This window comes from Crocodylus siamensis, chromosome 3, assembly GCF_052110815.1.
Source record: "Crocodylus siamensis isolate JL-2025a chromosome 3, ASM5211081v1, whole genome shotgun sequence".
Taxonomy (NCBI): Eukaryota; Metazoa; Chordata; order Crocodylia; family Crocodylidae; genus Crocodylus; species Crocodylus siamensis.
Genome location: NC_143397.1, coordinates 256355859 through 256372476, shown reverse-complemented (window position 1 = coordinate 256372476; position 16618 = coordinate 256355859). Strand labels below are relative to the sequence as shown.

Below are 16618 nucleotides of genomic sequence, written 5' to 3'. Positions count from 1 at the left end.
AATGTGCAATGGCCGCCTCATATAATACCTGCTGGTCCAACATCTACTAAAATAACCAGTACCAATACCCATAACTTATGTACAAGTAGAACATTTTATAAACACTGGGCTTGACAGTGCCTCACCAGCTCTGAAGGCTCCCAGGTGGCCATTAGGGTTGTGGGAAACAGCTGTTTCGATTGGGTTTTGGATTTGGCTGTTTCGGAGGACAGTGGTTTGTTTTGGTGTTTTGTATCACTGTCCTGTTTCGTTTTCAGCTCTGCCGAATCTCCTCCCAATCTGTTTTGAACGGGCTGCAAGGGAAGCTTTGCACAGCCCTACTCAGCCAGGCAGGGCTTGGGGCCCCAGCAGGGAGCAGGACAGGGCTGTGAATGGCTTGTCCGGGGGGTGGTGGGCTGCTGCCCTCTGTGCAGGTGAGGAGGCCCCCACGTGGATCTCTGATCCTTGTCGCACCAGGTCGCGGGGCAGGGAAACAGTGCAGAGTGGCAAGCAAGCTTGCTGGTCCCTGCCACGCGACTCAGCTCCATAGGGAGCAGAGATCTGTGCAGGGGGTCTCTCTGCCACCGCTGCCCATCCCCATCCCGCGCTGCCCCAGCGACGTGGGGCAGGCAGTGGCAGGGAGAGCCCCCGGCATGTATCCTTGCTCCCTGCTGGTCCCTGCAGCATGATCTGGCTCCGCAGGCAGCAGAGATCTCGGGCTGCAAAGGGCAGGCAGTGGCAGGGAGGAGACCTTGACGCCGATCTCTGCTCCCTGCGAGTCCCCAGCCCCCCCCGGTTTGAGTCCCCAGGCCCCGGTTCCCAGTTCGATTTCCCAGCTCCCTGACCATTCGCCCAGCTCTTCCCAGGTGGGCGAGGGCCCCCAGATCTGCGCACCGGGTTTCAGCAGGCTGCATTTCCGAAATGTTTAAGAGCCTTACGATTCATTTTGGAGCTGTTTCAGAGCCTTCCATCTTGATCCAGATTTGGTGTTTTGGGTGTCGAAATGGCCCGAAACACCTCTGAAACAAAACAGCTGCCAAAATTTCGTACAGCCCTAGTGGCCATGCCCAAGTGCCACAAACTTGCCCCAGTGGTATGTTGCCTTGAAATGATTTGTTGCTGCAGCCAGTGGCAGTGTTTTGCTTGCGGCTTTACCTGGGCTTGCAGAAGATTTCTTCTGCCTGTGCCACCGAACAAATACTAAATTGATTTTGGGTTTAAGGGATGCAGGCTGCTTTCTGCTTCCTTCTCTCTCGAGCTGTGGGATAGTTTTTTCAAAGCAGTTCTCATTCAACCATGTCATATACTGCTGCATCAAACAACTGATTTGTTTTCTTTGCTACCCCTTGATTTTGCAGGATCTCCCCATTTATTTCTCTTGGATTCCAGTCCCCTTGTTCTCGGTGGGCCATACAATAGCTGGTTTGGATTAGCAGCTGCTTTTTCAGCTATGGAGTGTCAGATGGGACACCCCCCTGTAGTCAGTCAGATCCGTGCTTTCCCAGAAATTCAGTGAACCCTACAAAGCTGCTTCCCTTCTGCTGCTGAATGTGTTGCCTCCTTGGTTCTCCAGACTCTGAGGCAGGGATGGCAGAACGAGCTTGGCTCTTCTGACTGACGCTGTTTTCCTTTTGCTCTCTGGCAGTTGCCTCCTTCCTGTCTCTGCTTCCTGTTCAGTGTGATGATTCCTGTCTCTTTTTTGGACTTGCTACTGACAGAAATCAACCCGCAGCAATGTTGTAGCCTACAGGCCAGACAAGGGCAAGGAGAAGCATCCCAAACGCTTGAACCGTGAAATGGACCCTGGGCAGTGCCATGCTTTTGGGTTAAGCCACCTTGTGCAAGGATCTGAAGGTTGAAATACAGGTTTTAAATGAGGATGATGTGGAGGGTGATGCCAGGAAGCTCCAGGTGCTTGAAGAATTTTGCAGTAGCTCTGAGCATATCCTACGCCTCATGCTTGCAAAGCGGCAGCAGTCCAGCCTAGTAGCCCAAGAGCCAGACCATTCCCCAACTCCATGCGGCGCCCAACGACTAGGGAGACGACAGTCCAGTTGCTCATGAATTCTGGTACTCATTAGCCAGAGCAAGTAGGGAGCAAACACCAGGACACATTGCTCACAACAGCTTTATTCAGAATGGAGACAGCTTTGGACTAGCTCCCTCACAGACACCCAGTCTACGAACATGGGGAGCAGCCCTGAACAATGGTTTTTTCCCACATTTATACTTTGGTTTATACTCATTAACATTTACTCCACCTCCATCCCGCCTTCTGTTCCACCCATTTTTCCTCCCATTTTACACTCCGCCTGTTTAATCCTTGCTTCATTAGCATGGAATTGCCTATGCATTTTACTCATTTACATGTCTCTTTGTTTTGAGCACATGCCTAAGACCTTGACTTCTTTTCTTCGGTCAATGGGCGGACTTTGACCAAAATCTGGAAGCTTCTGGAGGCTTCTTCACCATTCACCTTTTCACATAAGTTCATCTTACCAATTATGCATTGTTTTTCACATTCCAGTCTGTTTTTCTGTCTCAGGTTGTACCATCTTCCACATTACTAAAACATCACCTCATTCACAGTTCTCAGACACGCACAGATTCACTTGCTGCTTTTTCCTCAGAAAATGGTTGACACAGTTAAGATGGTTACTTAGCATAAGCAAATTGCTGGCTTAGCTATCATTCTTCCTTGTGGTCAGGAGCTCTGCTAGGCCACAGGTTAAAGCCTTCATTCAGCTGCAAATCCAGTGCTCCCCAGAAATCCACATAGTGTTACCCTAACACTTTGCACTCCAGCCTAGTAGCCACAAGCCAGAAAAGCCACGGCCACCTGAAGTCTTGGAGTTTGCTTTCCACTCAGGTTGACAAGCACATCAAATCTGCAGATGGCATGTCACCTATAGCATGGACCTCCCATTAACGGAGCAAAAATATGCTGCATAAGAACTGTGGCTAAAGAGCGTCATCTCCAACACCAGCTTCCGTCCCTCAGGTTGCAGCTGCCCTGCAGAGCCTGGACTGCTCTTAACCATCTCAGATTGGATGCTGACCGGTTTAAGGCAAGCATGCAGTCTTGGGGCCAATCCAGTGATGCTAGCTGCAGCTGTGGTGCTCAAGCTCAGATAGCCAACCACATCTATGAATGCCCTTACAACCCTTCTTCGGGTGTCCAAGGTCTTATTGACATTGGCCGTTCTACCTGTTGCTGGCTTTCTGGCCCTCGTGCTTCCAACATATGATTGTGGCAACACTTGCATCACCATCAGCATCGAGCACCCAACTCATCTAATAAAGATTCAAGTTTTTCTAATTGAAATGGAGTCCCTTTATTATTGCACAAAGGTCTGTGCCTGAAATGCCTTGAATAGTTACTTGTCAGTGGCTTGAAATGGAGCTGGGGGCACTATGGTGGTGTCTACAAAAAACCCAACAACTTGACAACAGTATGCTGAACCAGAATCTTTTACTTGAATGATTAATCCCTTGGATTACAATTGTTGTTTTATTGTGTATTTGTACAGCATCAAGCACAATGTGTTCCTGAGCATAGTGTGGCTCCTGGACACTCCAACAATATACATGGTACTACAGGGATGGCTGGCAGAGAGATGTGTATAACAACTGGATTTTGATTGCCTTTTCTTGAAACAGTTGTTATTTGAGATTACTTGCTCCCAGCGTTGGATACCGTGATCCTTACTGCATCGATCTTTCGTGAGTCCAATGTTTGCAATGAAAATGGAGCCATTTTGCAAATCATGTGTTATGCTTATTAATTGGATCAGAGGTTACTCTCTCAAATAGTGGTCTGAAATGAATACTTTTAAATATAAATTAGAATTTGTTGAAAATTAAATGCTCTAATGAGTGTTTTTGCCAGAATAATAGTTTTCTGAAATATTCTTGGAAAACTGATGTAGCGGGAATACATCAGTATTCCCCCCGGTATTTGACCAAAAATGTTTTCTCTAGCTTGCTGTTTGTCAGGTGGTTATTTTTATGTGTGTTTATATTTTGTTCAAAGGTCATTTAAGACTTCATGGCTAATGGGGAAATCTGGTAACCTTTAGCACTGCTATGTGAAGTACAGTTGTACCATTGTGGTATGGGGTCCAGTATTTCTTCCCTAAGAGTGGTCTAGATATGTTCAATCCATAAGACAGAGTATGGTTTTATTCCACCCTCCCCTTCTCCCCCCACTGATTGCTGGAACTGTGCCCTTGCCTTTGAATACGGTGACCTGGTGGATGTCTTTGATGTGACATTGTCACTAGCAGCACAAAGTCTATGGTCGGGACCTTTGCTTGGCATTTCTTATTGGTGAAGCGCAAGGTAAATCAGACTCCCGTCTCCATTTTCTCCATGATGATGCTGACTCTTGAAGCACTTCTGTTTTCAGGGAGCTCTTGGATCAGACTCCACAACACATGAGGAAGAGATGCAATGGTGAGGTCCTGCCCAATGCCTCTCTGAGGCTGCCTGTAACAAGACCATTTCCAGTGGTGGATGGTGGGTATTTCTTGGGGCTCTTAAGTGCTACATGCCCCAAGTTACTTGTCTCTCTGCTGGAGAATACCTTGTGTTCTCAGAGGGTTTCTTTTGTCATTAGAGCTTGGTCCAGCTTGGCCTATGTTGCGTTTTGGCTCGGACACTGAGTTTGTCTGTCTCGATGTCCGGCCAATCGAACCTGCAGACATCACTGATGACAAACATATCAGTAATGATTCAGATTGGGTCTCCTCCGGGAAGGCACTCTAGAGGAACAGAACTTATTCAGACCATCTGAATAAGTGTCCCCACAGCCTGTCCCCACTGTTTCATCCTCTACAGCTCAGATTAGATGCTGTAGTTGTTTATCTGACCCCCTCCATTACTCCATTAATGTTCAGCGTAGCTGAGCTCCAACTGAAAGATAACAGGTCATGGTTAAATATTCTCATAGATCTTTACACTGCTCCTGTCAAAGATATTTTTGGGGTGCTGCTATCTGGAACCATGTGAAACCATGTAGTCTGTTCCACGGTCAGGTTATCAGGAACTAAACTGGCGCCCCCACTTGAGGTAGCCTGGGTGAGGAGGGTGTGTGGACACCCAGCAGGACTAAAAGCAAGACGTGTGAAAGGGTGGATGAGCTCCCTGTGAGCCATCCATACCTGCAGAGGAGATGGATGCTACAGGGTCACTTTGCCCAAAGAATCATGAATGATGCGCAGCATCTAAGGGACCCCAAGGGTTGCAGTGGCCTCAGGACCGACTTGACTTGAATTGACTTGGATGCTGGGGAATCTCATTGCAACTAGCTGTGTAACTTGCCCCTTAGGTGTGCAATGTGATTTCATAAATGCGATCAATTAATGAAATAAAAGGAACAGAGTGAGAGCGTGCATCTCCTCTCTTCCCTGTTGCATCCCGCCTTCCACTTCCTTTGGCTCAAATGTCCCGTATGACCAAGGATGAGAGTGAGTGAGGGAGAGAGTTTGATTGCTTGTACAGCTCAGATGGGGGCATTCACAGAGACTAAATTGTTTTGTGATCTTGGATTGAACCCAACTGGCAGCATCTGGAAATGCCTTCTTGACAATCTGCAATACATGACTAACCTGCTAGTACTCGAGCCGTTAAGCCAAAAATGGCTCAAGATTAAGTTGTCTGTAGCGGCTCTGAAATATTGAACATTATTGCATTCCCTTGATTAATCCGCTTTTTCGTTGGGGCCGCTTGAACTTTCCCCACAGCGTGTCCTTAGGATTGCCGCATGATGCGAGATAGATTCAGCTTGAAGGCAGCAGTAGGGAACTAAGAACCGGTGACTAAATAAATTACACGTAGTTACCATGCACAGCCCGATTGGCTGAGAACACAGGCTGGGCAATAAATTATGTTTTCTGACATGTTTGCTTTCATTTGCTCTACTTGTCTCCTACTCCTTAGGTACAGAGTGAATCAAGCATGGTGGCTAGTTTAAAGGAGCAGAGCCTCCACTCCCATTAATTGCTGAAGGAATAGAGAGTACCCTGTCCGTGCCAGTACCTGTTCCCAAATGCATGGACACCACTTAAGCAGCAGCACATCTTGTTTTGTTGCTTCTCTTTCTCTTTCCTCATCACCAGCCTTTAAATAACGTGAAATGGTTGATAAATAAAGGTCCGTTATCCTGCCTGCTCTGCAACCACTGGAACCTCCAGCCCTGATGCACTGAAAAAAGCCGTATGATGGTGACTAGACTGATGCATGGTGTTAATTAAATCTTGTCCATCTCTGATTTCTAGCCCTCTCTGCACTGTGCTCAGAAGAGACAAATTCTGTTGCATTTTGTTCACTTCAGCTCAGAAGAATCCTTAATCTTAGTAGTCATCATTTTCTATTCATATGGCTTTTTCATCTAGTGGGATTTTGTATTTCTTCCATGACACACACAAGGAGCAATTATGCTGGTAGCAGAAACAAAATGCCATAAACTGGGTGTTCTTTTAAATGAAGTTTCTAACTTAATTAATGGCAGGATGTTGGTCCAGCAAACTTTTCTTCTAGAAAGAATTACACTGACAGCATTTTCACCTCATTGAAAGACATAAAAACGAAACCCAAGACTTTCTGTTCTTGTTTGCTAATGCAGGGAGAGAGCAATTCAAAGGATGAATAATGTAAAAGGGCCGCGGTAGTTTATGGGAGAAGTGAACCAGTGCTGCTCATTGAAGCAGCCTGGAAGTTCACCCAGTAAGAAGCACTTCTCGCCATGAACAAACTGTGAAAAATGCATTTGGAAATGTTTTTTAATAATAAAACTGACATTTTGGAGCCCCGATACGGCCACATGGGAGTCCGGTGTGTACTCTAGGAGACTGTAAAATTGGACTAGCTGCTGATAGAAAGGTGTGCTCGAGCCGCTTCCATCCTGACATTGGTTGGGGTTGTGTGCCTGTAACCAAGAACAGAACTTGTTGTTTTTTGTTTTGTTTTGTTTTGTTTTTTTACATATACAGAAAATCCTTTTGCTCACTGCTGAAATGCAGCCTCCTCTGGGGTGGAATATAGCAACTGTTTTTTAACAACGTGCAAACATGTGGATGGTTTCACACTTTTAGGGGGATGAAATGGAAATCTCTCGGTGGGGATTTGGCTAGAGGTAGGGTGGGGAAAGGTGAGTTGTGCCTTGTCGTCTGTAATGCCCCTATCTGAAGCTCCAAGGGGCAAGAGGCAGGACCTCTTTTGATTCTCCCACCGAATTTCTTCCAGTTGTGTCCTTTGTCTTTTCATGGATGGGAGGTCATGGTCAGTCCCTTGTCGACCTTGCAGCCCAGGGTGCTCCTGATGCCTTTGCATGTTGTTGGTGAGGGCAGATGGAGGGCATAGCTGTGGGTTAGCCTGGGCTGATTACAGCAGCAGGTTTCTTCTCAGTTCCATTCTCTTTCCAGGAACTTTTTAGCATAGAAAGTTACCAAGTCTTATGCTTTTACTTTCCTATCAGCTCTTCCCTCCAGTTGAGTTCAGTATTACACACAGCTTCACAACATTTGTGATGAACTGCAACGTTTTGAGGGTTCAGATTTAAAATATATTCATCCTCTCCCCTGCCCCACAGCCCTGATGTCTAGGGGCCACTCGGGCTGTACACCGATTCCCCGTTGTGCTTTGTCTTCCTGTTCAGCATGAAACCTGCTTAGGTCCCTGCAGTCCCATTCTGTTGCATTGCCTGCCTCTTCATCTGCAGTGCTCCAGCAGGCCAAAGAGGCAGTCCCCCTTCACCCAGCTGGCCTGTCTGGGCATCTGGAGCTTCCTCCTCACTCCAGCATCAGCAACAGACTCTTTCCTGCCATTCTGTTTAATGAGTTCCTTCATCTCTGATTAAATGAATTACTATTTAAATTTCCCATTGTGTTAGCGCATGAGAACCAAATGCAACAAGACAAAAGAATGGGAAATTCTTTTTGGAGAAGGATTTTGATGCAACTGGCACCGCTGAAACGTAGTGGCATGATTCACGTGACTAGAATGCTAAAATCTCTGCTTACGACCTGCTTAGGAAGGAATGAGAGGGTGAAAGGGGCACGGGTGGTTTTCTCTGTGAAAGGCTCTGCAACTTCTTGTAGAGGTTTAAATCAGAATTGCCAGGTTTTCAGTTGCATCTGGGCTAATAAGCCAGATGACATACTTCAGAAGGAGGTGCCGGTGGAGGTCTTTTATGGTCCACTGGATCCTTGTAGCTAAGAGGATGAGTTACTGCTGAAGCACCTGTCTGTGATGTGTGGAAAGCAAAATCCTAGCATGGGGGGACTTCACTTCAGGTGGCTTAAGGTGGAGAGCTCACACAGCCTGTAGGAAGGCATTGCTGGGATTTCTGTATGTAACCAAAAACAGTTTTCTAACACAAAACATCTTGTATCCATCATAATATAATGCTATGTTAGACCGCGTGAGAAGGAATAAAACTGGGAATTAGGAAAGTAGGAGTGAAGAGCCTGTTGTTGTCAAAAGCAGACCAGTTCCAGTTAAAATAAGGCATGCATTAACAAACTAACAGGAGATGTAATGGATTTTTTATCTCGTTGTCATCAAAGCTGGATACGTCTCTGGGAGATGCACAGTAGGGAGACCATATGTCCTGGTTTGGTCGGGACCCTCCAGCTAAGTACACGCAACCAAAAAGCCAAAGGTTGAATTGATTCAGTCTTTGCAGGTTAGTCTAAGCTGCAGAGATTAAATGGAAAAACAACTAGACACATTTACTTTTGATGCAGGAAATGCAGCCACATACTTGCAGTGGCTCAGGCCAGAAGCCGGGGGGCGCTAGAACACGGCTCTCTGGCAGGTAGCCATCATAAGCTGTGTGTTCACTTCCTCTTCCTCCTGCCCCCGAGGTCTCGCACTTCCTCCCCCACCAGTCCCCAACCCTTCCCTGCTGGAGCAGACAGCCCAGCCCAGCCCAGGGCTGCAAAACATGCTGGGGAACTACGATTTAACTTGAACCAGGAAGGGGTCTGGGACAGAAGTTTCATAAACTGGTTTGACCCAAATCAGTTAAGTTGGATTCTCCATTCAACCAGGCTTACCTTAAACTAGTTTCAGCCATTTTGAAACTGGTTTATGTGCACAGTGCTTTTGTTCAGTTACAGGTTTAAACCAGTTTCTGATCACTTAAACCAGTTTATGTGTAACTTCTGTCCCTAGCCTCTAGTTTTCTGTCGGCTGGTCCTAGCCGGTTGGTCAAAAGTTCCAGGCTGGGATCCAGCAGGAAAGCAGAGTGGCATGGTGCACCATGCAGACGGCTGAGAGGCACCCTATAGACGTTCAGTTAAATTTGTGGTGGGATCTGATCCCAACCATAAGGCCTCCTGCCATGCTACATGTGCATGACCAGAGGTGCAGTTGTGGAATTGGGGATCAGATCCCAGTTGTAACGTATTGGTGGCACAGGGGTAGCCCAGGATCATGATCTAGCAAGCTGGGTGCCTGGTGTACCTGTGTCTGGAGCACCAGGCACCTGGTCAGCAGTTCCACCCTGGGGAGCATGCCAGAGCCTTGCGGGGATCCTGTGTATTCGTGTAGCTGGGAGCACTGATTAGTTGACCAGTGCTCCCAACCCTAGGAGCACACCAGCCCCATGTTCATTGTAAGGTGCACTGGGAACCAGCCATATATTTTGTGCAGTAATTTTGTGGCTTATTCCCTGTTTTATTGAACCATTAACTACATGAATGTGTGGCCAGGTTACTACTTAATTATGTCATAAATGTAATGGCTTCCAGGAGCCATAGGCAGGCATGACTTACTGGGTTCAGTAAGAGGTAAGTGGGTGAAATGTTAATAGTCTGTGATACACAGGAGGTGAGATTAAATGATCTTTTTTGCCCATAATTGCTGAAATAGTGAAGTAAAATTGGACTGTTTATTACTCTGGACAGTGAAACTCAAGAGTACATACAAACTATGTGGCTATATACAGGTAGAAGAGAGTCTAAATTACATGGAGATATCAAGCATTCCCAGTGGATGGAGGTTATTCTCTGTGGCTGCAGGGGCCAGACAAGGAGCAAGGGTCTCAAATGGCAGCCGGGTAAATTTAGGTTGAATATCAGGAAGAAGTATTTCACCACAAGGGTGGTTTAGCGTTATAAGAAGCTACCTGGGAAGGTCATGGGATTTCCATCCTTGACATTTATGAAGAGTAGGTTAAACATACTTGATTTAGTTAGGGATGAACCTGCCCTGAGCAAGGGGTTGGACCAGATTAAGGGTGGCTGACCTGTGGCATACATGCTGCAAATGGCATGGGGAGTCTCTCTGTGTGGCACATGGCAGACCAGGGAGGGGGCTGGCAGCACAGGGCCAAAAGGGCAGGGAGCAGAAAGCAGAGCAGCAAATTGGGCAGGGGAAGGCGTCATAGTGGCATTTGGGGAGGATGTGGGGCTTGATCTGTGGCATGCCTGCATTGGATTAGATGACTTCTGTTGGTCCCTTCTAACCCGTTAGTTTATAGTTATGTGAGTCTATGATGTACTTAAAAAATCATATTCATTTCATTGTCACACTACTATCTTAGATAAAAACCAAACCAAACCTCATAACCTTTTTTGCCCTTTAATTAAAAAAAAAGGAACATGCTGCTTCAGAAGTGGCTCAGATAAGTGAATGCTTGTGCATGTCACTGCCGTCTCTTGGATAGACTCGAACATGTCCATTTACCTGTATAGCTGATCAGTAAACCAGGATCCTTTTTTTAGCTCTGCCCTTGAAGCAGATGGAGCCAAGTTTTAGCTATTCCCCCCTCCCCCCCCTCCCCCCCCCCGGGACTGTGAAGTTTTAAGGAAGCCGGGCTGTGAAAAATAACGGTGCTGAAAGAATAGGTTACCATACATTCATACAAATCTTAAAATCAAATCTTGGCTTAATGAGAACTTCAATGCATTGCCATTCTGGGTTTTTCACCTTCAAACTGCATTGTGATTTTTCTATGGCATTGATACTTACCTCTTTTCATCTCCCCCTTTTATCTTGGGCTCTTATTAATACATGCTGGAATAACAGCTGGGTGGCTAGACAAGCACTGGGTCCCCATTGTGCTAATTTCCTGAAAACACTAAGTCTTGTCTTGGTAGAAGATGAGACAGAAAATGGGTGGAGACGGATGAAGGCAATACTGTCTCATAATTTTCATATGTAATCAGTCTCAACATCCTGGTGGCAAAAGAATAGTTGGTTTTTTTGTAGGCCCTGCAGAGGAAAATAAGAGTTGTAAGGGAAGCTTAGGAAGGAAAATACTGAAATAGTTTTGCAGAGGTTTCTGGAGACTTCTGCCTAAGAACGAGGGAAAAGCATGATGGTGCCTGTTTCAGCATTAGCAAGTGGGTGAGGAGCTGGTGGCCAGCATTTCAGGACTGAATGGAGGGGAAGAGCCATGAAGGACCTTGAAAGCAAAGAGAAAAGCAGGTAATGTTTGAGCTTGGAGAGGTCAGAGAGTCTGTGAAGGGATTCAGAGAGAGAGAGAGCAGCAGTGGTCTAACTAATGTGGGAAAACTGGTGTAGGCAGAGGGCGAAAAATATTATTTGGGGGGGGCTGGGTAAAACTTAAAAGAAACTTGTACACACCCCTCCCCCCCCCCAGCAGGTAGATGTGTGAGGGAGGATGGGGGAGGGAATCAAGGCCCCAGCAGTAAGGGAGGGAGTGGGGATAGGGTGAATGGGGCCCTGGGGTGGATCGTGGGTGGGTTGGCCCATGCCCCTGGATGTGTGGTGCTTTGCAGAAGTGGACTGCTGCTGCGGACTGGGTTCTACACCCCACTGTCAGTTCCCCAGCAGCTGTGTGATGCCACATGCCTCCTGTCACTGGGTGGGCAGGGGACACGGCACAGACAGCCAGTGCGCAGGAGGCATGTGGCATTGCGCAGCTGCCAGGGCACTGTCAGTGGGGTGCAGAGCTCAACTTGCAGCAGCGGCTCACCTGTGCAAAGCCTTGTGCACACATCTAGGGGGCACGTGCCCCCCATGCCTGCCCTGGAGGTGTGCACAGCGGTGGGAGTTCCACCACATTGCTGGATGATCTGCCCAGGGCCTCATTCACCCCAGCCCCTGCCCCTGCCCCTGCCCCTGCCCTACTCCCTCCCTCACCGCAGGGGCCTCAATCTGCTCCCATGCACGCCTTCCCCCATACACACTTACCTGCTGGGTGCTGCTCCACATGTGGCCAGGCCGGGCTGAGTTCCCAACTGCCTGCAGGCTCCGGCTGCTCATCTGTGTCTGTGCACATCCTTCTTCCCGGGCTGACCTGTGGTGCTGCTTGCTGCCACACTGCCCTGTGTTTGGGGAGGCATCCTGGGCATCCACTTGGGGGAGGCTGGAAGGGTGTGTGCGCAGAAAACCAGCTGTCATCACAGTCATACAATCACACCAGTGGCAGCCTGAAGTCACTGTGGCCCCTAGCCTGAGCGCCCAGGGGCACCCAGCTGCATTTTTAGGCTTCTGAAGAAGGGGCGTGGTCAAAGTGACAGGTGAGGAAAATGACCTTTGCTACAGCCCTCTGGATTGAAATGAGCAGGGTATGATTGCATTTATCAAGACCAGGGAAAGGGTTGTTGCACTGGGATGCCAGTGGGAGCCTGTGAAAGAGCTGCATGGCAGGATGTGGTTTGAGTTTGGAGAGGAGGAAACAGGTCTGCAGCAGAGAGGTGGGTCTTCAAATCATCTGTCTAGAGGCAGAGTTGAATTTTTGTTGGTGGATCTGATTACCCAGAGATATGTAGTAGAAGGGAAGAATCATAGATACATAGAATCATAGAAGTCGGGTCGGAAGGGACCTTGTAGATCTTCAAGCCCGACCCCCTGCCTGGGCAGGAGAAAAGACTGGACTCAAATGAGTCCAGCCAGGTAGTCATCAAGCCTCTTCTTAAAGATCCCCAGGGTAGGAGCCAGCACTACTTCCCTTGGAAGTTGGTTCCAGCTCCTGGCCGCCCTGACTGTGAAGTCGTTCTTGCGGATGTCTAATCTACACCTCCTCTCCAATATTTTGTGTCCATTATTCCTTGTCATGCCAGGGGGCACTAGGGGAAACAGCGTCTCCCCTAAACCCTTCTGGTCCCCCCTATTGAATTTATAGACAGTCACCAGGTCCCCCCTCAGCCTTCTCTTGTGAAGGCTGAACAGGTTCAGGTCCCGCAGTCTTTTATTGTAGGGTCTGCCCTGTTGTCCCCGGATCATGCGGGTGGCCTCCTCTGGACCCTTTCAATGTTGTCCACATCCCTCCTGAAATGGGGCGCACAGAACTGGACACAGGACTCCAGCTGTGGCCTGACCAGTGTCGCATGGGGGGGAGGATCACCTCCCTGGCTCTACTTGAGATGCACCTGTGGATGCACAACAAGGTCCAGTTAGCCCTGCCAACCGTGACCTCGCATTGTCAGCCTGTGTTCATCTTGGAGTCAATAATGACTCCAAGATCCCTTTCTGCCTCCGTGCTCTCTAGAAGGGAGTTTCCCATTCTGTAAGTGTGCTGCTGGTTTCTACTGCCCAGGTGCAGCACCCTGCACTTGTCAGGATTGAAACGCATCTTGTTCATGTCAGCCCACTCCTGTAACCTATCCAGATCTTGTTGCAATCTTTCCCATCCAACTAGCGTGCTCACCTCACCCCAAATTTTGGTATCATCAGCAAATTTAGACAGGTTGCATTTCACCCTGTCGTCCAAATCGCTGATGAAGAAATTGAACAGCGCAGGCCCCAGGACCGAGCCCTGGGGGACTCCGCTGCCCATTTCCCCCCAGGTTGAATATGACACGTCCACCACCACCCTCTGAGTACGACCCTTGAGCCAATCTGCAATCCATCTGACTGTGTAGGCAACAATGCCACAGTCGCCTAGTTTTTTAATGAGGATGGGGTGGGAGACGGTGTCAAAGGCCTTGCTGAAGTCTAGAAAGACTACGTCCACCGTGACACCTGCATCCATTGCCTTTGTGACCTGATCATAAAAAGCAATCAGGTTGGTCTGACATGACCTGCCCCTAATGAAACCGTGCTGGTTGCCCTTGAGCATCATCGCTGAAGCTGGCCCATCACAGATGTGCTCCTTGAGGATCTTCTCAAAGAGTTTCCCAAGGATCGAGGTAAGACTGACGGGTCTATAGTTGCCCGGGTCCTCTCTCTTCCCTTTTTTGAAGATAAGGACCACGTTAGCTATCTTCCAGTCATCTGGCACCTGACCTGAGCACCATGAGTGCTCGTAAAGCCATGCCAAGGGCCCTGCAATAACTCCAGCTAGCTCTCTCAACACCCTGGGGTGGAGAGCATCTGGACCCGCTGACTTGAACACGTCCAGCCCCTCCAGAAGCTCTCTAACCCAGTCCTCCCCACCCTGAGGTCTGGAGGCGTTCCCCTCGAGTCCATCTTACATCACAGCGGGGAAGTCCCAGTCCCTGCCCAAGAAAACGGAGGTGAAGAATTGGTTAAAGAGGTTTGCTTTCTCCTCTGGCGCAACCACCAGATTGGCCAGCGTATTTTGCAGGGGCCCCACATTACCTGGTGCTTTCTTCATCCTCCCTATATATTTGAAAAAGGACTTCTTATTATCCTTGATCTTGGACGCTAGTCCTAGCTGTATGTCCGCCTTAGCTTTCCTGACAGCCTCCCCTACAGGCCTGAGCAGAGGAGGTATACTCCTCTTTGGAGATAGCACCCCCCTTCCACTGGGCGTATGCTGCCTTTTTGGTAAGCAGGCATTCCTGGATGCACTTGGTAAGCCAGGGGGGCTTTTGGGCACTCTTGCCGCCCTTGCTTCTTGTTGGGATGGACTCCCGTTGGGCCCTGAGTATTGCTTCCTTAAGAAACGAGCACTCATCCTGGACACTGAGTTCCCTTGCCCTCAAGGACCCCAGTGCCTCTCCCACTAGTCTCCTCAACTTGTTGAAGTTGGCCCTTGTAAAGTGTAGGGCTACCGCCTTGCTGCAGGCCCTCGGCACCGTGCGCTGGATGGTGAACTCCAGGAAGCGATGATCGCTGTCGCCCAGGAGGTCAAGAACCTGGAGGCCCCTGACCAGGTCATTGCCTGTGGCCAAGACCTGGTCCAACAGGGCGTTTCCTCTGGTGAGACTGTGCACCTTCTGGATTAAGTGGAGGTCCTGTATCTCAGCCAGGAGCCTCCTGGAACAGTCTGTCCTGGCTGACTGTTCCTCCCAGGAGATGTCCGGGTAATTAAAATCACCCATGACAACTACATCCCTTGCCTTAAGTGCCACTGCAAGCTGGCCCAAAAATTCCCAGTCCAGCTCCTCCCCTTGGTTGGGGGTGTCTGTAGTAGACCCCCACCATCACATCGCTCTTCCCCACGGCCCCCTTGAATCTTGACCCAGAGCACCTCAGCCTGTCCCTCCTCTGACCCCATCCTGCTGGCAGGGGATGTGCATTGCCCCTTGACATAGAGCGCTCCCCCCACCTTTCCTTCCTTCTCTATCCCGCCTGTAAAGCCTATAGCCCCTAATGCTGACTGCCCAGTCATGGGACAAATCCCACCACGTTTCTGTTAGCCCTATGACATCTGGGTTTGAACTAGCTATTCTGAGCGCAAGTTCCTCCTCTTCATTCCCCATACTGCGAGCATTGGTATATAGGCATTTAAGGCCTTGCAAGACTGTGTGTGTGCCACCCCCCTGTTTAGGGAGACTGTCTGGAGCCCCGTTTCTTACCTTAGCACTCCTTGCCTTTGTCACCTGTCCTGCTCGGATGGCGTCTCATCGTCTTCCTGCGGCCCCCTCCCCCGGCGAGGCTAGTTTAAAGCTCGCCGTACGAGATTAGCCTACCTGGAAGAGAAGACACACTTGCCTTTAGGAGAGAGGTGAAGCCCGTCCCAACCCAGCAAGTCCCCCTCCCGAAAGCATGGGTCATTATCAAGGAACCCAAGGCTTGCCTGGCGGCACCAGCTGCATAAGCGCCGGTTGAGCTCGCCAGTGCAGGCCTCGTGTCGCCGTCCCCGCCTACTCACCGGAAGAAGAGAGGAAAATACCCCCTGCGCCCCCGTCTCCTTCAGCCTGTCTCCCAGAGCCTTGAAATCCTTCATAATGCGGTCAGGGTTGTTCATACCCAAATGGACGACAACTGTGGAGTACTGGTCTGCAGGTCGGGTGTAGGCTGGGATCCTTTCCATGATGTCCCTGACCCGAGCCCCAGGCATGAAGCAGACCTGTCGTGTCCAGGGGTCAGGCCGGCAGATGGGACCTTCCAGTCCTCATAGGATGGAGTTTCTGATGACGAGGACCCGGCGTTTCTTCCTCCTGGTGTTCGCGGTCTGCCCATTCCCTGTTGTGTGGGGAGTGGCATCGTCCCCACCAGAGGCCATTCCACTGTCTTCCTCCGTCACAGCTGCCAGGGCATCAAACGTGTTCCCCAGCCGAACCTGGGGAGCTGCCACCACTCTGGGCCTAGCAGCTCTGGATTTGGGCACCTTCTTCCACTCTTGCGTTGGATGTGTCTCCTGTGGATGCTGTACAGTGGGTGACCAGGCCTGCAGAGAACAGAAACAGGCATCAATTTTGTCCTCTGCATCCCTGATCCCCCTCAGCCTGCTCACCGCAGCTTGGAGCTCACTTACCTGGTCCTCCAGGGCCCTAAGTCATGCCTAGGAGGGACAGGCAAGGAGACCTCCTGG

The 16618-nt window shown here is 49.3% G+C and overlaps 1 protein-coding gene across 9 annotated transcripts in view; it reads left to right on the top strand.

Moving 5' to 3' along the window:
- TSNARE1 (t-SNARE domain containing 1) overlaps window positions 1–16618 on the top strand; it is a 791067-nt gene that overhangs the window by 127473 nt on the left and 646976 nt on the right. The window contains exon 1 of one of the 9 annotated variants that reach the window (XM_090040744.1): window positions 3678–3702. The exons of the other annotated variants lie outside the window; for them this stretch is intronic. The gene's annotated coding sequence lies outside the window, so the exon portion shown is untranslated. Of the gene's footprint in view, window positions 1–3677; window positions 3703–16618 lie in introns of those variants that run through there. 9 annotated transcript variants of the gene reach the window in all.